This window comes from Myxine glutinosa, chromosome 6 (assembly GCF_964187855.1).
Source record: "Myxine glutinosa chromosome 6, kmMyxGlut1.1, whole genome shotgun sequence".
NCBI classification, from domain to species: Eukaryota; Metazoa; Chordata; class Myxini; order Myxiniformes; family Myxinidae; genus Myxine; species Myxine glutinosa.
The window spans coordinates 85511027-85533794 of NC_136266.1; the positions used below are offsets into that span (position 1 = coordinate 85511027).

The 22768-nt window shown below is 46.4% G+C and overlaps 1 protein-coding gene across 1 annotated transcript in view; it reads right to left on the reverse strand.

Annotated features, from left to right (window-relative positions):
- Positions 1-22768, reverse strand: part of LOC137430032 (ephrin type-A receptor 3) — a 493848-nt gene that overhangs the window by 354740 nt on the left and 116340 nt on the right. The window lies entirely within an intron of this gene.

Here is a 22768-nt window from a genome sequence, read left to right on the forward strand (position 1 = left end):
CACATCGCCTCCAAACTAGGATCAGATATTCAGGTCTTTAAAGACCGAGAGTTATGGTCACAAGAAAATGAATCCAGAGCCGCCAACCAGGGGTTTTACCCATATTATGCGCTCGTCACAACTTAGGTGTGTGTGTGTGTATGTATATATATTGTTGCGGTTTTTGGAAATAAAGGCAACCCCCCTATAGTTAGTTGCACCACAACATGTAGCCTCGCTTCGTCAGTTATTTCTTATTAAATGTGAAGTATAGTCTCCTTCCTAGTGTTAGTATGCGTTGCGGCAGGTAGAGTAAGGGTAGGCCTCATTGAAGCCTGGAATGCCATGTCATGGGCCCAGGACAAGTCTAGGAGGCCCGAGGGAGGAGCCGGAGGGCATGGCTGGTAAGCAGCGAACGGCCAATGGGAGCTAAAGGGAGTGGCCAGGAAATAACAGCCAATAGGAACTAAAGGGAGTGGCCAAGAACGGCGGCCAATGAGAGCTAAGGGGAGTGACTAATGAGGGGCTGTCACGACACGTGACCCCCGGTGGCCAGTGGAGGCCCGTGGAACATTCTAGTGGGGCTCCGGAGGCTATAAAACCCGGCCCGGACCCCCAAACTCTCTCTCTCTGGCCCTGGACCCTGACGATCTCTCTGGCAGGACAATCTCTCTGGCCCTGGACTCTTGACGATCTCTGGCTCTGGATTCGCCCTCTGGTCTCTCTCTGTCCCGGGATTCTGAACGCACTCTCTGCCCTGACGGCCTCTGCCTGGACTCCCTGCACGTGTGCTTTGCCTCGCTGGCTTTGGGACACGCTCCATGGATTCCCGTTACGTGCACGACTGAAATCGACGTCCATGCCGCGAACATCCTCAGGGGGAAACGCCCAACGAGCCGTCCAGGCGAACTGCACAAAGAAGCCGCGCTTTGTGCGCGTCCCCCTCTTCCTCCCCTCCCCCGAACGAGTCTGAGGGCCCTTGTCTGGGATACCTAAGTAAGGTGGTTAAGGTTCTCCTCCGTGTCCCTTTTCTATCACCATTGTACATTTGTGAATAAATCCTGTGGTTTGTTTCCAACTTGGCTGTTTTCGTCCCTTCACCATTGGCCTCGGATTGCACGAGTTAAAACCGCTCGATCGGGTTCATAGTGATTAACGGCACGAGTTACGCGACGCAAAAACCACTCGGGCGTACCATACCCGTGTGACTCGTGTGAGGTTCAGCCCCCGTTCTCGCGGCGGCGTGTGTTGAAGGTACTCAGGTTGTGACCGTTAACCCTCCCACGCGTTAGCTGTGGGTTCGGCGGCTGGAATTGCCCAGCAATCCGTCCTCCACGAGTATAGCGTGGGGGCGGCCTCGTGGACTTGAAGCTCGAGGGGGAGCAGGGTTTAACACCCCCCCCCCCCCCCCCCCCTCAGTAGGTCGACGAGTTTGAGATCCGCAATCGACGAGTTATATATATTGTTGCGGAAATGAGGATTGTATTTTTTTTGATTGTGTGTATTGTAGTGGTAAATTGTTGTGTAACATTGGTTGGATATGGCCCCTCCTGCCTCCAGAGTTGTGTAAAGGTAAAAAGGGCGTCTCGGTAGTTAATTCCATGAAACACCACATTGAAGGACACGATAAAAACGCTTGTTCAGTAGCTTATATCTTATTATGTGTTTTAGAGTAAGGCCTTGTCTTCCATTAGAATGACACCCCATTGCACCGAATCAATTAAGAATAGCTCCCCTTCAATCATTCCATTTCCCAGCCAAACTCTCCATCTGTGGGTAAAGCAGTTCACAAGCGTGGGGTGCACGCCCTCTCATTTCGCTGCTATAGTGAATATGTGCTCCGTGCTCTGTTGAACCAAGGGGCGGGGTCGCCAGGGAGAGGCAAGCCCAGGGCGCGCCACAAGGGGCGTGCCGTCGGCGCCATGGCCAAATAAGGAGACAAGCTCGTGGGATTACCATACAAGGTCACGAAACAGAGCACGGGGGGGAGGGCGGTACCGAAACCGAGGAGGGCGTGTCAGACCCGCGCTGAAGGTTTGGACAGAAGGGTGCGACGATCGCTGGGACAAGCTACACGAGGGATACGGCAGATGAGTCCAGGTGCGTAAGAGGGTTGGCAGTCCACCGGGAGAGAGTTCAGAGTTGCACCGGAGTTGCGTGAGAGATACGAAAAGCCTTTGACAAAGAGCCGCTTCAACCAGCCCCGTTTCAACCCGCCGAGTGACCCTGCCGGCGTGCGCTGTAAAGCCGAATACAAGGAGCTGCCGGCTCCTCGCTTCCCGCCCGGAGTGGACCTGCTCGCTGTGCCATGTGATCCCACCTGCTCATCCCTCCAAACGATTCCTACCCTTCCATCCATTTGCGTACGTGAGTTTGTTCTGTTCGTGCTGTCCTGGGTAGTAAACTAAGTCAGTATAAGCTAGTAATTTGCACTGTGTTACCTGCTTTTTCATGTCCGCTGTAAATACCCGTGACTGCTCTTTTTGCTGATGTGTGTGTAAATAATAATAAACCCCGTTACTCTTCTGTACGTCTTCTTCTTCTTCCTCTTTGCATTCGTCGTCTTAGTCTTTTCAACATTGAATATCTGTGGCGCGATACGGCCAACGTTTGGGTGAATCAGGTTTAGTCGGGGAACAACTGTTCGGCCGCGGAGCCTCCGCTCGGCAAACATACCATCCTTAACCGCGGACCGTAACAATTGGTGTCAGGAGTGGGATACGAGGCCCGAACCAAATTTTTAAAACAGCTAGAAAAAAAAAATTTGGTCAAAATTTGGAGTAGCCGAAATTTGCTTTTGTTTTACAAAAACCCGAATTTTGAAATCGCGCCATGGCTGGTCAAGGCGACGGGATGCCGGTGGGAGAGATACAGATAGACGGGGTAGAATCGACCCAGGACCTCGGGGAAATGTATATGGAGGATGTGGTTGAGGGGGTATCAGGCGCACAAAATGGTGCTCTCGCGCATGTGGTTGAGGGGGCCACGGCCGCGGAACCAATGAGCGCGGCCCAAATGCAAGCCTTCATGGCCCAATTCATGGTGGAAATGCAGAAAAAAAACGACAGTATGGAACGAATGGAAAACAGAATGAGGGCTGATAGTGAGCGAATGAGGGATGAATTGGGGAACCGGATGGAGGCTCAGAGTGAGCAATTGGGGGTAATGAGGGACGAAGCGAGGGGAATTAAGAAAAGAATGCGTGAGGGATTAGACAAGAAATTTGAGGGGTTAGACAACGGGATAAAAGAGGTGAAAAATGGGTTAATGGGGTTAGAAAATAGAATGGAAGGCAAATTGCGGGAAATAGGGGAGCAATCCGCCCGAGAAATTAAACAAATGGGAGAGCAGCTGGAGGAGGTGAAAATCGGGGTAGAAACCAAATTGGATGCTCAGAGGGATGAATTGGGACAGATGAGGGCGGCATCTACAAAAGAGAGGGAGGAGATGAAGGAGGAGATACGACGAGGTGTAAGTGAGGAGGTCTCGGGGGTACGGGAGGAGGTAAAGCGAGGTGAAAAGCGTATGGAGAAAGAGGTGAGAAATGGAACGGCTAGGTTACAGGGGGGAATAGAGGACCTGACGGAGGAGGTGGAACAGCTGACGGTGGGACAGACGGAGTTAGTGGAGCAGGTACAAAAGAACACTGCGGTACTAGGAGGGTTGAAAGCGACACAAAAAGAAATCAAAAATGACTTGATAGCGACACAGAGGCAATGTCAGATGGTACGTGAGGGACTGACAACGAGGTTGGAAGAGGTGACAGAAGTAATGGAGACGAAGGACCGAGAGGTGAGGACGCACATAGAGACGGTCAAAATAGCCTTAGAGGACGAACTTGAGGAGACGCACCGGGAAATAAAAGAGGTGAAGCAAAAATTAGAGGAAGTGGAAGAAGAGGTGAGTGAAATTAAGAAGAGATGGACAGAAACTAAGAAAGAAGTACAGGAGGAGGTGATGGAATATGTACAAGGTCGGTGCTCAACTCATAATGGTGTGCTCACTAACCAAATAAAGAGTTTGCAGGTGGCGAAGGAGGTGCGGAGACGAGGTGCCAAGGTGAGTGGCGATATATTCGGAAATGCATATGATGTGAGGAAAGCTTCAGTCGGCTTGGGGGTTGATTTGGATCCGGGTGTTCGTGAGAGGCCGTTGGTGAAGTGTGCGACAGGTACGGTGTGCGAAGGAGGAGGTGTGCGAGAATGTCCGACTCTGGGGTGTGTGAGGAAAAAGTGCGCGCCGAGGAGTGAGTGTGCTGTCGAGAGTGAGTCGGTCGTAGCGCGTGTGCGAGGGAGCACATGGAAGCGCGTAGTGAGGAGTGTTACAGAGGATGTAACGGAAGCATGCACGCCTGTGGTGAATGTTACAGAGGAAGTAAAGGGAGAGTGTGCGCGAGAAAGGTGTGTAACAGACGGGTGCATGGGGAAAGAATGCGCTGTCAAGAGGGAGAATGCACACCTGTGGTGAGTGTTACAGAGGGTGTAATGGAAGTGTGCGCGAGAAAGGTGTGTAACGGACAGGTGCATGAGGAAAGAGTGCGCTGTCGAGAGTAAGGGTGAGTGCGTTGTCAAGAGTGGTGGTGAAAGCAGTGAGAGTGACACGGAGCGTGAGTTGGTTGTGACAGGTGAGAGAGGATGTACACCTGGAATGGAAGGAAGCACACCTGGAATGGTAGAGCGTGTATGGGATTGCACGCTGGAATTAGTAGTGAGACACGTGGTTGGGTGTGCGAGTGAGAGCACACCTGTGGTTGTCACAGAGGAGGTGACCGAGAAGGGGGCGCGAAGAGGTGTGTTGGTGAGGTGTGCGAACAACGAGTGTGTGCAAAGGTGTGAGGTGGTCAGGTGTGTGACCAAGTCTGTGAGTGGAATGCGTGTACCTGGGTGTGTAAGAGAAGGTGCAATGACGAGGAGCATGGGAACAGCTGGATGTATGAGCAAGGAACGGGCTGCGGGGTGTAAGCATGCAGGTGAGGCATCGACGGTAACCGGGTTAGCGGTTAGAGCGACTTATAGCTGAATCGGGCCCTCGGTGCGTGCCGGCTTCGCGTGCCGCGAGGACCGGCGGGGATCCGAACCACGGCGGGTTCGAAAGGACCGCCGTACGCGATCCACGCTGGGCATCGCTTTGAACGGCCGCGTCCGTGCTCCACTAGGCGGAGCGGGCAGCCCGATAGGAAGGGTCGTCATGGCGACCCCTTTTTGTTGAGACGTTCCGGCAGGTCGAGATCGGGCCATGGGATGGCTCCGTGCCGAGGTGGTGGGTGGGATCTCGGCCCGGGTAAGCGTCCTGCCCTGCACCGAGTGCCGGACGCATCCAGCCAGGCAACCCGCATTTATTGCTCGGCTTTACGAAGCCGAGCTTTAGAAGTGAATTGGCGCACCGAGAGGCATTAGTAAGTAGACTGTGATGATGAGGATAGTGATCTGGACCCGAAATTAGAAAAAAACAAAATTTGAAGATTGGCAAAGGATTGGCAGCGTAATGATTGGTAATGGTACAGTGATTGGCAGATGATTGGCAAATTTTTGATTTGTGGAAATTGGACGAGCAAAATTTATAGTAAGAGATGCCCCATGTGATGGGATGGCCAATCCACCATCCCTCACAGCGGGGGGGCAAAGGAGCACTAGAGTTATGGGGTTGATGGCAGTGAAAACTAGCCCGGGTGGGTTAGGATATATCATGTGTAGGGACCTAGAAGATGACAATAGTTAACGGTAAGGCTAGTTAGTGACAATGACACCTGTAGTGGGGGCGCAGGTCGATTAGAGTGGATGATAATGACGTGGGAGCGCAGTAGTTTAAAGGGGCGACTGGGAAGCGCAAGTTTCAGAGGGGAGTAGTTAGATGAGATGATGCCGTGTGTTTGAGGATTGAAAGTGTATGGTGAACAGGTGTAACTGAACAGGTGAATGGAGCAGTGTTTGAGTGATGGTGATGGTGAGGTGTGTTGTGTTGACCAACTGGTCCAGGGAGAAGGAGGGTGCAGGTGGCACCAGGTGTGAGTGCACAGGTGTGCACCAACAGGTGTATGGAATAAATGGTTGTGTGAAATACATGGGATGTGGAATACATGGAGTGTGGAGTATATGGAGTATTGGAATGGATGGTCGTGGAGTGAGTATGGTGGAAACTATGGAGTGGAGTGGATGGTGCGAAGGTGTGAATGGGGGAAGAGTGGACCCCCATCACGAATACCCGGGGCGGGTAGTGTAAGTGTTAGGTAGAGGGTATAGGTAAATTGTGGTTGGATATTGGCATCTGTGGTGCGGGTGGAAGAATGATGTTTGGATGGGTGCATTAGTGTTGTGGAAATGGCTGGGCGTGTAGCCTGTTAGTGTGTGTGTAGTTAAATGGGCACTCCACCACTGTGAGGATGTCGGCCAGGTGAGGCCGCAGGTGGGCTCTGGGAGCCGGTAGTAGTTGTTGTGGATGGGGCCCGAGGATCCGGAGGACGGACCCGGGTAGCCCAGTGCCAGAGGGCACCGAGTGGGGTGACAGAGCCAGGAGGGGCCTTCCCCAATTAGATAGGTTAGGGTGAGGAGCTAGATAAGCTCGGGTGGCAACTACAGTGGTGGAGGTGTGCAGGCGGGTAGACCTGCTGGGAGAGCTACACGACCCAGCCCAGAAATTGTGCAAGGGCACCGGGAGATGAATCGGGGGAGTGAGACCCCAAATTGAGAAGCACCACAGTTTGGTCAATGGGAATTGGTTTTTAGAACCCATAGTGTAAGTTGGCCAATGGATTTGCAGGGAGAGACCCCGGGTAGTGTAAAGTGTGTTAAAATCATTTAGAGGGTAGATAGGATGAAGGATCTCCTCGCACCATCTACATCCACTCACCTGAGGTGACAGGTACTCCGCACCATGCCATGGTTAATTATTTTTATGTGCAAATGTTTTGGATTGTGAGACACATCATGACGTGGGTGTGACATTGTGCTTGATGTTCCATCTCTTCCTCCTTATGAGGATTGATGATGAATTGGGTGATGGCAAATTTTGAAGTAGAGGGATTGTGGTGACGAATTTGGTATAGAAGAAATATGGGGAAGACGTGACAGTAGTGACGATTTTGTAAATGTGATTTTGTAAATATGGGGTAAGGGCAAGGGTAGTGTAAGTGACAGGGGGGGTGACGTACGGTAGGGACGAGCTTTCTCACTTCGCTCTCCGTACGCATTTCGCCCTGCATTGCCTTGTTTGATGTGTACCCTTGTGACCTTACCCCTCACTCATCTGTCTTCCCCCCTTTTGTCTCCCACATGACCTGTGCGCCATTGGGCGCCGAGGGGAGCGTGCGTGAGTCCGCCATTGTGCGCCCGGAACTCCCAGAACCAGCTGTCTGCATCGATGCACCACATTATGGACCACATGTCTGTGGCCGAGCACCACTTATGGACCCCATGGGTTGGGGCATGGCCCCTCTGCTGGAACCGGCCATGAGGGCCCGAAATCTTGCTGGCGGACCTGGGCCACAGGGCACCGATGCCCCACAGGTGAACCACACTAGTCGGCCCCTGTGGGCCATAAATAAATAAAAATGGACACGTTGGGTGCAAGTTTTAATACAAATAGGCCGCCAGCAAAGAAAAGACAACATCTGGAAGAACAAATAATAATAGCCAGCAGAGGGAGCCGAAGAGCAAGATACCACCTGCAGGGTTAGGGGTTGTTGATTTATTTTTATTATTGAACATTCATGAACACTGATGAACTGTGGTGACTGCACCGATTGGGGCTTGAGGGTGTGTTGGTGCGGTTTTGGGTGCTTTCATGGTGCATTGATGCAGAGCAGACTGTCTCCCCCCCAGAAAGAACAATTACAGGTCCTGGGTTGCGTTTTGTAAATAAAGTAGCGTCAATTGTAAATAATGCTCCCCACCGTCAGTGTGTAGTTTGAAGACCATTCCGCAATTCGGTTAGCTGTGGGCGTGAGTCTGTTAAGCAGGGTGCAATGGAGCAGCGGGACATATTTATTTATGTTTTAAAACTGTCGCACGCAGGGTCAGGTTAAAAGTCGAGGGAACTACACCTACGTGTCACACTAAATAAAGTTATAGGCCCGGGACGTGCCTAAGAGGAGGAGGGTGCTGTGTTGCGGATATGAGGATTGTATTTTTTTTGATTGTGTGTCTTGTAGTGGTAAATTGTTGTGCAACATTGGTTGGATATGGCCCCTCCTGCCTCCAGAGTTGTGTAAAGGTAAAAAGGGCGTCTCGGTAGTTAATTCCATGAAACACCACATTGAAGGACACGATAAAAACCCTTGTTCAGTAGCTTATATCTTATTATGTGTTTTAGAGTAAGGCCTTGTCTTCCATTAGAATGACACTCCATTGCACCGAATCAATTAAGAATAGCTCCCCTTCAATCATTCCATTTCCCAGCCAAACTCTCCATCTGTGGGTAAAGCAGTTCACAAGCGTGGGGTGCACGCCCTCTCATTTCGCTGCTATAGTGAATATGTGCTCCGTGCTCTGTTGAACCAAGGGGCGGGGTCGCCAGGGAGAGGCAAGCCCAGGGCGCGCCACAAGGGGCGTGCCGTCGGCGCCATGCCCAAATAAGGAGACAAGCCCGTGGGATATTTAGTTATACAAGGTCACGAAACAGAGCACGGGGGGGAGGGCGGTACCGAAACCGAGGAGGGCGTGTCAGACCCGCGCTGAAGGTTTGGACAGAAGGGTGCGACGATCGCTGGGACAAGCTACACGAGGGATACGGCAGATGAGTCCAGGTGCGTAAGAGGGTTGGCAGTCCACCGGGAGAGAGTTCAGAGTTGCACCGGAGTTGCGTGAGAGATACGAAAAGCCTTTGACAAAGAGCCACTTCAACCAGCCCCGTTTCAACCCGCCGAGTGACCCTGCCGGCGTGCGCTGTAAAGCCGAATACAAGGAGCTGCCGGCTCCTCGCTTCCCGCCCAGAGTGGACCTGCTCGCTGTGCCCTGTGATCCCACCTGCTCATCCCTCCAAACGATTCCTACCCTTCCATCCATTTGCGTACGTGAGTTTGTTCTGTTCGTGCTGTCCTGGGTAGTAAACTAAGTCAGTATAAGCTAGTAATTTGCACTGTGTTACCTGCTTTTTCATGTCCGCTGTAAATACCCGTGACTGCTCTTTTTGCTTATGTGTGTGTAAATAATAATAAACCCCGTTACTCTTCTGAACGTCTTCTTCTTCTTCCTCTTTGCATTCGTCGTCTTAGTCTTTTCCACATTGAATATCTGTGGCGCGATACGGCCAACGTTTGGGTGAATCGGGTTTAGTCGGGGAACAACTGTTCGGCCGCGGAGCCTCCGCTCAGCAAACATTCCATCCTTAACCGCGGACCGTAACTATATATATATATATATATATATATATATATATATATATATATAGTTACGTTTGTGGGGGGCAGGCACAATACCTTAGTCCAGGTAGAATTGAATAGGTGGTGTGCTCCGACTGTCGTGAAGAAGAGAAAACCCTCATGCAACATAAGTAGGGATCCGGTAGACCGTATGTCATGCAAGCGCGTATTTTCGTTCCCATCACGAGGGGTGGGGTTATGTTAATTAGTTAGAGATTAATGGTAAATCCCCTGTATGTAATGGCATCTGTTATTTTTCCTCTGTTCCTTATGACACACGCAGCACGCACACAAGAAAGAAATCACGCATTTGCCACACAAAATAAAAGTACCGGAACCGGGGCATTCAACTACCGCTGGCACTGCCAGCCGCGACATTGCCACATAGAGCAGGCGGGGCCATGAGGCCACGCCACGAAGAGCAGTGATTGGTCTGAAATTTCGTTCAAGCAAGGACTGCTGAGATGGCACTCGCTGATAGGAGCGGACACGGAGACGCCATGAGATGACGTCAGTCTCGAGTACAAAATAATTGGAGGGCAGACATTTTGTCTCTCGAGTCCTGGCTTTGACAACGAGCGCTTGTGTCCCGACATCTCTCTCTTGGGTCTGGACTTTGAAAGAGAACGGTCGAGGCTCTTGCCTTCCTCGCATCTTCTGGCTTTGGTGGTGAACGGTCACGATTTCATATCTCGCTCTACTTCGGGATTTCACGGCGATCTGTCAGAGTTCATAGCGCTCCTGCACGAGGGGAATTCATTGACGAGCACGTGAACATTTCATAATGCTCTGTTTGCGTGGGGTTCGGATTGAAGGCACGGCCGCATTTTCTTTTCCTTGGCACGTCGGTGTTCGTGAACGAGATTGTGAGGACGAGCATCACGTGGTCCATGCCACTTCCTATACAATTCTACCTCTCCTACGGTATTCTTTCATCGACCTCTCATAAACGTAACAATATATAGATACATAACATAACAATGTATATATATATATATATATATATATATATATATATATATATATATATATATATATATATATATATATATATATATATATATATATATTATATATATATATTGTAAACTGTAAAGGATAGCACACTGAGCAGTAAAAAAAAAATTTAAATTCTTTATTAATCACCTGACATTTCGAGAGCAAGCTCGTTCTCTTCCTCAGAGGCGTTGTGTGTTGTGTGGTGGTGAAACCGTTAAGTTCCGTTGGGTACGGTTCACGGCAAGGATTGGTCCAAGACCTTGCCAATCACAGAGCATTCAAATGACTGCCATTTTTGATGTTGTAATTGATTGCATAGTGCTATGTATGTGGGATAAGTCGATGTGTTGGTTGATGGAGTTTTTATCAGAGTACCAGGCATCGACAATCTTGCGGTTCACTCTCAAAGATCCTGTGTCAAGGATCGTGGTTTGATTCCAAGAGAATGTGTGTTGATGTGTGTGTGTGTTGATGTGTGTGTGTGTTGATGTGTGTGTGTGTTGATGTGTGTGTGTGTTGATGTGTGTGTGTGTTGATGTGTGTGTGTGTTGATGTGTGTGTGTGTTGATGTGTGTGTGTGTTGATGTGTGTGTGTGTTGATGTGTGTGTGTGTTGATGTGTGTGTGTGTTGATGTGTGTGTGTGTGTGTGTCGCAACCAATGACAACCTGTCTTGTTGTCTTACAGCATGTTGGTGTTCAGTTAGCCTTGTGGTTAAGCGTTTGGACGTTTGGCCCACATAATTGGCTTCACAATCTTCACATTGTATGTTGTAGATGACATTCTTTCGGTAAAATTTGTTCACCTGGTCTTTTGGCTTTGACAGTTGTACTCGTAAGGACGCTTGTGGTTTGTGGGTGCTGTTGATGTTGTACTCACATAATGTGGCTTTTGGTTTCAGAAGCGTGTTGTATCTATACGAAGCGTGTTGTAAAGTACTATGGAAGTGCCACCGTGTGTGGAGGTGTGGTTGGATTGTTGTTGCTGTCGTTGGCTTTCCGGCGACAAGATTTGATAAATGCATTTGGGTAGTGGTTTTCTCACAGTTTTTACTGAAACAGTGTTCGTCGGCATTCGTCGGCGTTCGTCGGTGTTCGTTTTTACCCTACTGCGAGAAAACCACGACCAAAATACATTTATCAAATCTTGTCGTAAATGTATTTGTAATATACATGATATTACCTTTTATAAACAATGGAAGTTGAAGATTTAAGTTGAAAAAAAAAAAAAACTTCTTTCGAAAAAAAAAAACATTTTCTACAAATATACCCTGAGCACATACACACGGGAGAGATACAGTCACGTGAAAAAGTAAGTACGCCCCATGTAAAGTTTTGACTTTTTCAACATATTTCAACATACAGCTATTTCATCTTCATTTCAACAATATTGATGGATAAAGGTGATATAATATAACAAATATCATGAAACATTTACATTTTGTAGTCCATTGTATAATTTAAATAAACATAAATGCAAATTTCGCATGTGGAAAAAGTAAGTACACCCCTGGCTCTAATAGGTGGTATTGCCCCCTTTGGCAGAAAACCTCAAGTAGGCATTTCTTATAACTGTCTACCAGTCTCTGACATTGACTGGGGAAATTTTTGCCCACTCCATGCAGAATTCTTTCAGCTGTGCGATGTTTGAGGGGTTTCTTGCATGCACAGCTCGTTTCAAATCCCCCCACATCTCGATGAGATTTCGATCCGGGCTTTGACTTGGCCATTCCAGAACCCTCCATTTCTTTCTTTTCATCCATTCCTTGGTGGATTTACTGGTATGTTTAGGGTCATTGTCATGTTGCAAGGTCCACCTTCGGTTGAGCTTCAACTTTTTTTGTATACTGAATCGAGGCTCGTGAAAGAGCTAACATTTACTTCACAAACAAATCAAACAAACAAAATATATAAAAAGAGGGAGCGGAAGACAAGATGGGGAGAGAAGGGGAAGCACACAAACACAACATATGAGAGCAGAGAGATGTGTGGGAGGGAGAGGGCTTGAGGGGAGGAGGTGTGGGAAAGGGGGGGTGGGAGAAGTATAAAACACAAGGACACCAAGGACTTCCAGGACAGAAGTTGGTATTTCAAAAAAGTGGAATTGGGGTGAAATTAGCGGGGATAGAAAAGATCAAGGTTTTGGATGGGGGAAGATAAGAGATGGTGGTGAACAGCTGTTTTAAAGACCTGGAGGGTGGAGTGAGATCGAAGAGAGTGAGGGAGTTTGTTCCAGAGGCGGTAGAAAAGATAAATGGAGGAGTGAAGGTGAGCAGAGAACTTTCCGACAGATGGCCTCACATTATCCTCAAGCACCCTCTGGTACAATGAAGAATTCATAGTGGATTATATGATGGTGAGCTGCCCAGGCCCTGATGCAGCAAAGCTGCCCCAAACGATAATATTTCCACCACCATGCTTTACAGTTGGTATCAGGTTCTTGTGGTCAAATGCTGTCTTTGGTTTTCACCAAACATGTCTTCTGGTACTGTGGCCAATTAGCTCTACCTTTGACTCATCTGTCCAGAGCACATTGTTCCAGAAGTGCTGGTCTATGCCTTGGTGTTCATTGGCAAACTTTAATCTTGCCATGATGTTCTTTCTGGACAGCAAAGGTTTCCTCCTGGCACACCTCCCATGTAGATCAAATTTGTGCAGCCTCTTTCTAATGGTAGACTCATGCACTTTGACATCAACAGTGGCAAGAGCTACCTATAGGTCCCGTGATGACATTCTGGGGTTCTTCGAGACTTCTTTCAGCATCTTGCGGTCTGCTCTCGGGCTGAACTTGCTGGGGCGGCCTAGCCTGAACAAGTTGGCAGTTGTTTGGAATCTTCTCCACTTGTAGATGATCTTCCGGACAGTCGAATGATTGATTTCAAATTGTTTGGAGATCTTTTTAAATCCCTTCCCAGACTCGTAGGCATCTATAACCTTCTTTCTGAAGGCCTCAGAGAGCTCTTTTGATCTCGGCATGGTGACGCTGCACACTTCAACAACAAAGAGCAAACCAAACTAAATGTCTGAGGTTTAAATAAGACAGGTTCCTCCAAGATCCTCTCTAACGATGTTCTAATCATTTGCACCTGAGCTGGTGCACCGAATTCTAATTATAGGTATTTGAAGTCATGATAAATGTAGGGGTGTACTTACTTTTTCCACATGCAAAATTTGCATTTATGTTTATTTAAATGACACAATGGACTACAAAATATGAATGTTTCATGATATTTGTTATATTATATCACCTTTATCTCTCAATATTGTTGAAATGAAGATCAAATAGCTGTATGTTGAAATATGTTGAAAAAGTCAAAACTTTACATGGGGTGTACTTACTTTTTCACGTGACTGTATGTGCATAACAGAAGTTCGGTATGATTTCACAAAAGTTTGAGGGAGTATTTCTTTAACAACACAACACAACACCACACACACACACACACACACAACACCACACACACACACACAACACCACACACACACACACAACACCACACACAACACCACACACACACACACAACACCACACACACAACACCACACACACAACACCACACACACAACACCACACACACACACACACACACACACACACACACACACACACACACACACACACACACACACACACACACACACACACACACACACACACACACACACACACACACACACACACACACACACACACACACATCCATTTTTCCGTTCTCCAACCTATAGCTTTGTCTCAAAAACTCAACGTTTCGGCCAGCAACCCAGCGTGCACTGGCCTTTATCAAGAGAAATTCCCTTGTTTACCTCCTCCCAGATATACCTGGGGGAAGGGGTGAGCTTATTCTATCAACCAATCACAAAGCATTGTTGCGAGATCTCGTGACCATTGACCCGTGATCGGATTATTTTGCAAGTGTTTTGTGCGTGTTTGAGCAGTGTATTGTGTTTGTTATCATTGTTTCCTATGTGGGTTATGTCCCACTTTGTCCTTGTCCTCCTCCCAGCATCGGTGTCTCTCTGGTGTATTTATGAATGAGAAGTCCGTATGCCTGTGGTAACACCACGGTCTCCTCTGTCAACGGTGCCCTCGTTTGGCCAGTGTGCCATGCCTCCAGTATTCGCCTCCTGGCACGGTTCGGGGATGCCGCCAGCACATTCACATTGCCCCATAGAGGAACATGTCCATGCTTGGCGATAGCATATCTTTCCGGGTGATTACACTCAAAGGCCTTCTGGTGTTCATTAATGCGCTGGCCTAAGGTTCTTCCGGTCTCGCCTATGTAATCTCCACCACACTTGTGCAGTCATTTTTTACCCTCGCCAGAAGAGAGGGTATTGCACAAATGTATTTGTAATATACGTGATATCACATTTTATAAACAATTGAAGTTTAAAAAAAATATTCCCGAAAAAATTCCCCCCAGAAAAAAAAAATTGGAATTTTTTTTTTTTTGGGGGGGGGGGATTTTTTCGGGAAAGAAAATTTTTTTCAACTTCAATTGTTTATAAAATGTGATATCACGTATAATACAAATACATTTGTGCAAAATAATTGTTTTAATTATGATTGGTTTAAACCATGACAAAACGGCAACTCGGGTACAGTCATTTATCTATACTAGGGCATGCCCGTACTATATCTATATCTAAAATTATATCCCCCCCTCTATTTACATGAAATGGTTTGGTTCATGAAATGTTTTGGTCCATTCGCAACGCCAAAGCGAACGGCGAACGCTTTACATGAAATGGTTTGGTGCATGAAATGTTTTGGTTCATTCGCAACGCCAAAGCGAACGGCGAACGGCTTGCGAGTACAGTGACAATCCCCCCGGGGTTTTAATTAGTTTTAAAACATAGTTTAACGCCAACATAGCGCCAACATAGTTTGCAAACGTGAAATAAATGAATACGCTCTCAAATGTGCCATCCGAGGCAGAGTGTGTCCGCCACGTTCGGCACACGCGATAGTTCGCTGCTCTCTGATTGGTTGAATCGTTTTTTGGACATAGCTCGGTAAGTAATTGTCCGATTAATATGAAACCTTGAAAAGGCACATCCTCGGGTCCCCAGCAATATACCTGGCAAGTTAAAAGTATATCGGACCCGTGGTTGTCGAGAAACAGCGGTCACAGACAAACAAACGTACAAACGTACAAACGTACAAACGTACAAACAAACACACAGAGATTACTGGAATTATAGATAGATATCTCCACATCTGGGCAGTGTCTGTGGTGTCACTTAACAACTCCATCAAACTTTTGTTTCCGTGGTTGTGAAGTGTTTTTAATAACGTCGTGGTGGTTTGGAATGATGTGGTGGTGAGGTATTTTGAATTATGTGGTGGTGAGGTGTTTTTAAATCACATGGTGGTGAGGTGTTTTGAACTATGTGGTGGTGAGGTGTTTTGAATTACGTGGTGGTGAGGTATTTATAATTATGTGGTGGTGAGGTGTTTTAATTATGTGGTGGTGAGGTGTTTTAATTATGTGGTGGTGAGATGTTTTGAATTACGTGGTGGTGAGGTGTTTTGAATTACATGGTGGTGAGGTGTTTTGAATTACTTGGTGGTGAGGTGTTTTTAATTTCGTGACTGAGGTGTTTTTATTATGTGTTTTATGGCTGTGAGGTGTTTTTAATTTCGTGGTGGTGAGGTGTTTTTATTACGTGGTGGTGAGGTGTTTTTAATTTCGAGGTGGTGAGGTGTTTTTATTACGTGTTTTATGGCTGTGAGGTGTTTTAAATTACTTGGTGGTGAGGTGTTTTTATTACGTGGTGGTGAGGTGTTTTTATTACGTGGTGGTGAGGTGTTTTTAATTTCGAGGTGGTGAGGTGTTTTTATTACGTGTTTTATGGCTGTGAGGTGTTTTAAATTACTTGGTGGTGAGGTGTTTTTATTATGTGTTTTATGGCTGTGAGGTGTTTTTAATTTCGCGGTGGTGAGGTGTTTTTAATTTCGAGGTGGTGAGGTGTTTTTATTACGTGTTTTATGGCTGTGAGGTGTTTTGAATTACTTGGTGGTGAGGTGTTTTGAATTACGTGGTGGTGAGGTGTTTTGAATTACGTGGTGGTGAGGTGTTTTGAATTACGTGGTGGTGAGGTGTAATCGTCCCAAACTTCCAGTCTGCACCTACCACTCCCCTATGTATGTGCTGAGGGGTTCTTTCTTGAAAAAAAAACATTCAACCTCAATCTTCAACCTAAATTGCCTATAAAAATGTATTATCACAAACACAACAAATACATTTGTGGAAAAAAAATTGTTTGTATTATGATTGGTGAAAATCATGACAACACAGCAACTCAGGTACAGTCATTATCCTCGGCTAGAATAAGCCCGTTCCTCAGTAACGACACATTCTGGGATAACCTCGTGTTGGAGGAATCATTAAACGTATGGGGAAATTGGGGATATGTTCCAGGCTCCCCAAAAATTTGACCCTAAAACAGCCTTTCTTGCTTTTGTTTTACATGTTTCTTTGTATGGAATGGTGCAGCATTATTAAATATACAGTGCATTAAAATAAGTGTTAGTATCATAATAGCCGGCGAAGCCGGTGTTGTCAATGAACGCGTACGTATTATGTTGAAAAGCCAGATTTTTCTGGATCCTATGAGAATTTCGAAGCTTTGACGCACCAAATCGCTCCATGAAGGCCGCCATCTTGCGGATGCAGAAGTATGCATAAACAATAATAATTGCGAAAAAGTTCAATAAGAGTTTGTTTCACCCGTCGTTTTATGATTCACAATCTTCTGCACCTCTATTTTGTAATTAAAATAACCCAGATTTTTCTGGATCCTTTGAGAATTTCGAATCTTTGACGCACCAAATCGCTCGATGGAGGCCGCCATCTTGCGGATGCGGAAGTATGGATAAACAATAATTGCGAAAAAGTTCAATCGAGGCTTTGGCTTCGTCGGCTCATTGCGGCTTTGCAGTAGGGTCATATTATTACTGTATTATTGCAAAATAACTCACCTTATTGTGAGGTGGTCGTTGGAGGTTTGGGTGATGACGATCGACGATGGGAGCCATCATGATCGACGTGAGCTCACTTGTGATGGCGGCAGATTTGGAGATGGTGACAGGTGGCAACTCGTGCCGCGCATGTATATAAATTAAATAGTAATTAAGCAAGGTAATAAAGAAAAAGAATAAAATCTTTGGGGAAACGCCGGCCGTTTTTGTCGCAATTAATCCAGAATATAAAATCGAACTGGGAGCGATGACGGCAGGTGGCGACTCGTATTATCGTATGTATAAATTAAATATTAATTAACCCTTGTCCACACAAGGGGGGTCTTTTTTAGCCTTGTATTCAGCCTAAGAACACCTGCCTTGTGAGTTGTGTGTACAAGGGTTAAGTAAAGTACAGTACAGTAACAAGGAATAAGAATAATATAAATCTTTGGGAAAACACCAGCCACGATAGCGTAAATGCGAAACACCCTCACGTTGGGGAGGTTTTGAATTATTTAATTCAGCACGTAAATTGGAAACCGCGTTCGAGGAAGCTGCTTTGGAGGAAGTTTTACTGTACATATATATACTTTCTGAAGGCACTGTACGTGCTGGGAGTACCCAGGGTCAGACATTCTCTGCATGTATGTTTGCGTAGGTCAGAAAATCATAGAAAAAATAAAATGAATGGGACAATCTCCACCAAATGTTGCATCTACCCAGTGGATACCCAGGTTCAGCTTATGGGCACACATGAAGAACACACCACGTCTGAATTTTTTTTTTTTTAAACAACATCAGGCTGTCCGACAACATGAAACTGAGGAGAAACTACTGATCTCACATAAGGAAATGAGGCCATTTGGCCAAACATTGTTGCAGTGCACTCCCGGGTTAATTTTTGCTCCAGCTTTAAACACCATTATTGGTGGTGGTTTACGAAAGCTTAAATAACCCTATCTGGATAGGGTGACTCAACTTGTGTGTGTATATACAGAATAATTATTTTATGTATAAGTACACATTGGAATAATGATAATGTTGACATAGCAGTCATAGAAGGTCAAAATAGCATGGTGACTGAATTGTATGCATGATAAAAATCCAATTTTACATTAGAAAGGTGGCAATTGCGAGGGGATCTGAAAGAGATGTTGAAGATAATAAAGGGTAAAGATAGAATAAGTGCTGAATAATTTTTCAGCAGAATGGACACTGACGAGACCAGGGGGGTGGGGGCACAGTTTAAGAGTAAATAAGAGGAGAGTTATGATGGTAGTAAGGCAGGAATCTTTCACTTAGAGAGTGGTGAATGCATATAACGGTCTCCCTGCAAGGGTAGTGATGGTAGTCTGCACATACAAGAAAATTTATTTGGATCAGTATGTGGAAGTAGTTGGGATGGGGGAGTACTTAGATGATGGCATGACTGCACAGGCTCGATGGGCCTAATGGCCTCCTGCATTGAAGTTCTTTGTATTTTGTTGTTGTTATCTAATTCTGCTCACATTCTCCCCATTCATCGAGTATAATGGAATTATAGACCAATTTCTATTGAAGCATCACGTTCACTCCACTGCTCAACCAAGATTCAACATTTATAAGTTGGATAAGATATCAACCTAAAGGTAGGCTCTTTCAAAAAAAGGCCAAGGTTTAGGTCCTTTAACTTTCACAATGCAAGGAGGGCGATTTTCTTAATGATGCAGTGTCCCTCCTGCCAACACACCAGACATCAATCAATAGAGGCAGATGTCATTCCGTGGTGAATCTAATTCAAAACTGAGATATTAGACACTATGAACTGAGATATTATGCAACCTTGGTAATTGGTATAAATGAAAGAATCTTTATCATAATGAGTTAGCCTTGTGAGCGTTCCCATAAATATAAATATACTAGCAAAAGTACCTGCCATTGCCGGGTAACTACGAGTCGCTTCCTGATGGGAATATGAATGAGGAGGGAGGAGAGGAGGGAGGGAAAGGGGAGGAGGAAAAGAGAGGGAAGGGGGGGTAGGGAGGGGAGAGGGGAAGGAAGGGCAGGGAGGAAAGGGGAAGGGGTGAGGAGAGGGGGAAGGGAAAGGGGTAGGGGAAGGGAAAGGAGGAGGGGAAGGGGGAGGAAAAAGGGCAAGAGGTAGGGGAGGAGGAGGGGGAGTGAGGTAGGGAAATGGTGAGGAGAAGGGAAGGGAGGGGGAAGGAAAGGGAGGGGAGTGGATTGGGAGGGGGAGAGACAGGAGGGAGGGTGGAGGGAAGAGTGAGAAAGGAGAGAGGAGAGAAGAAGGGAGGTGGAGGTGGAAAGGGGGAGAGAGGAGGAAGAGGGGGAGAGAGGAGGAAGGGGGGGGGGAGGAGCAGGGAGGAGAGAGAGAAGGGAAGGAGGGTGGAGAGAGGAAGCAGGGGGAGAGTGACTATATCACACAAAAATGTTAGTCAATGAAAAAATTGGTGATTAAAAACAAAAAGGCAGCTCTGTCTACTGCAACGCCATGGCTTGCAAAAGCAGCCTGAATAGCGTTCACCAAGTGGTCGTTAATCATATTCAAAAATATCTGCAATCTGGGTCCATCATCCAGAGGGAATTTCAAATACAGATTGAGGTGCAGTGGAGTATTGCAGTGCAGTGGAGCTGGGTAATGAACGTAGAGAGCAGCAACGAAGGCTGGAAAGGGTGGAAATGCGAATGGTTCGGTGGATGTGAGGAGTATCGTTGAGAGAGAGAGGAAGACAAATGATGAATTGTGAAAGATGATGGGAATAGAGCCTGTGATGGATGCTGTGAAGAGAAACAATTTGAGCTGGTTTGGTCATGTTTTGAGGAAGGATGAAAGTGACTGGTTGAGAAGAGCGATGGAAATGAATGTAGACGGAAGTAGAGGACGGGGAAGACCGAGAAAGACTTGGCTAAAGATGGTCGAAGACGAAATGCGGGCAAGGGGGTTAACAAGGGGAGATGCAGAAAATAGGGCAAAATGGAGAAGATTGTCATGGGGACCGCAAGGCTAACCCCCGCTCTAGCAGGGAAAATGGCCTTAAAATGCCTATTTTAAAAGCCAACAATTCTACATCTCTATTGTACACAATGGTGCATTATTTTAAAATGATACCGTTTGATGTTTAATATTCACAACTGAGTTCAAGCAGACGGAACAGCTGGACGAACATCCCTCCAAAGCATTTTTATATGATCCCACTGTGAAAGACCAGCATTATAATTTCCCTTTTTCTGACGCAAGACAAACTTACGAGTAGACTCGATACCACAAAGATGAGCGTGATACTACTGAGTAAGCAAATGAATATTATTATAACATTAATAATACAATTATTCACGTACACACAAGTCCCGCCACGTCTATAGAGACCCAAAAATGTGCTACTTTATAGCTTTTCCAGATGGACGCCGCACCTCAAATCATGACATGTTTAGTGTGATCATTGAGTCAGCTGCCCCTGTTCTGTAACGATGTTGGTATGCACGAGAGCCATGTCGTTATTATTGCTGTGGGAGGTCAGGCCTCCATGCGGCTTCTCTCTCTCTCCTTTGGGGTTCTTCCTCAAGCTATGTCTCCAAAGCAATTGGAGAAGAGAAGAGAACACATTACAAAGCTGTTCTTGACACTGACAAATGCTTGCATACCAAAAATCTCATCACAGGATATGAGGATATGCAGGAATGCCAATCCTTCAGGGGGAGATGCATGTTTCAAATATGTCCTTGTCATGCAAACAGAGCACAAACATATGTGGGATTAAGAAAAAGTGCTCTACTAAGGGTCTTGTATCCCACAGTCTCTTCACTCCTGATATGGCAAAATGTATCCGAAACAGATGTGCTATTCACTGAAATGAGCGGTGAAGAACATTCTTAGTTACTCATTGTGGTTCAACGAAGTATCCGTATGAGGGACCTGTGAGATCATGTCCGCAGAACTCTGAGCATCCACCAACAGCTCGAGTACTACAGTAATTTGAGCCACACCTTGGAAAGACAGAGAAAGCTCGTGTGGAAAAGAGAGCGAAGGGATTTGGATGGCAAAATATTCTATATTGCTTGGAGGAAAAAGATGGCAATATAAGTTGACCTTTGACCTTCTACAGCAGGCCAGATACTGTGGTAACATCCCTATAGGTCTGTGGACTTGGACATTCAAACCCCGAGATGTTGTATAAAAGCATGGAGAGCAGGACGAGATGCATGGTTTGTGAACCAAGGTTGGATTTCATGCCAGCCACGGGGTTTGCGTAGGGGCATCCTGCAAAGAGGGGGCAGCTTGAGTGTCGAGGCTCATGTCTGAGGAATGCAGGGATGCAGATCTGCATCGCACCTGTCATAACTAGCAGTCGAGGCCACCTTCTCGCAATCATTCTCTTTTAAGGGCACGCACGTACAGATTGTCGCACATAGAAACAAACAGTCGAGAGCGCAAGTCCAAGGACACAGAGAGAAGGACAAAAATTCATTATTCGGAGCTTCATGCTGTGCTTACCTGTGCATGGAGTGGGCAAGAGGAGCCTGATGGGACGTATCGCAGAAACTATGGTACCACATGCAATCTTTACACTGATCATTTCATTAACTCTACGGTTTTGGAGCATGCCAGGAAAATTTCACAAGCATAAAAGCATTAAGATACGTGCATAATACGATTGAAATAAAAAATTATGCTGTGTTGAGAGAACAAGACTGAAATGGATCCAAGAACACCGAACCAAGATTGTTGTTCTTTGCTTCATCTGGTTCCGTGTGCAGGTACTATATTAATATTCACAGGTGCATGTCATATCGCACCCTAATAGTCACCCTAAAGCTTGCTGCTGCAAATGGTGATGCAGTCCCACAATGCACCGGCTCGTACTCTGTAAAATAGTCGTTTGAGTTGGATCGAATTTTACCAATTTGTGTCCGGAAAACGACCTCCAGTTGTACATCACATCACATGACCAGTTACCTGCCACTTTGATTACTCATCAATCCTTTTGAGAGATGATCGCGTCCTTTCCAACGTGAAAGAGATTCTGTCACTCTTGTAAATGATAGACATGTCACGACAAAGGGTGTTACATTGGACCCTCAATGAGCTATCGTGCACAAACCGCACTATTGGCACCAGAAAGTAGCACAGCCTCTGGAAAACATTTCCACAGAAGGGAAAAGCAAGGACGAGAAGAGTTGAGGTTTGCAGCTATCCTGGATTTAGGGAGTTTAACCAGGAAGGGGCTTAATGGAAGAACTCGTGCATCATGGAGTTGCTGTGGAGGGTTGTAGGGTTTCGATAGAGTAGAAAGCTAGACCGAAGGAGAGATGGTCCAAAAAAAAACAAAAAAAAAACAAACAGAGACCGCAGACCTGTCTGTGATGTGAAAGCAGCAGCCTCATTCTTCGGCCTTGGAGGTAAATCAATATGAATTGTTGGCTTAAAATAAAATCAAACTAGAACGTCACAGTGGAGAGCATCAACCTCCTCCTGGTT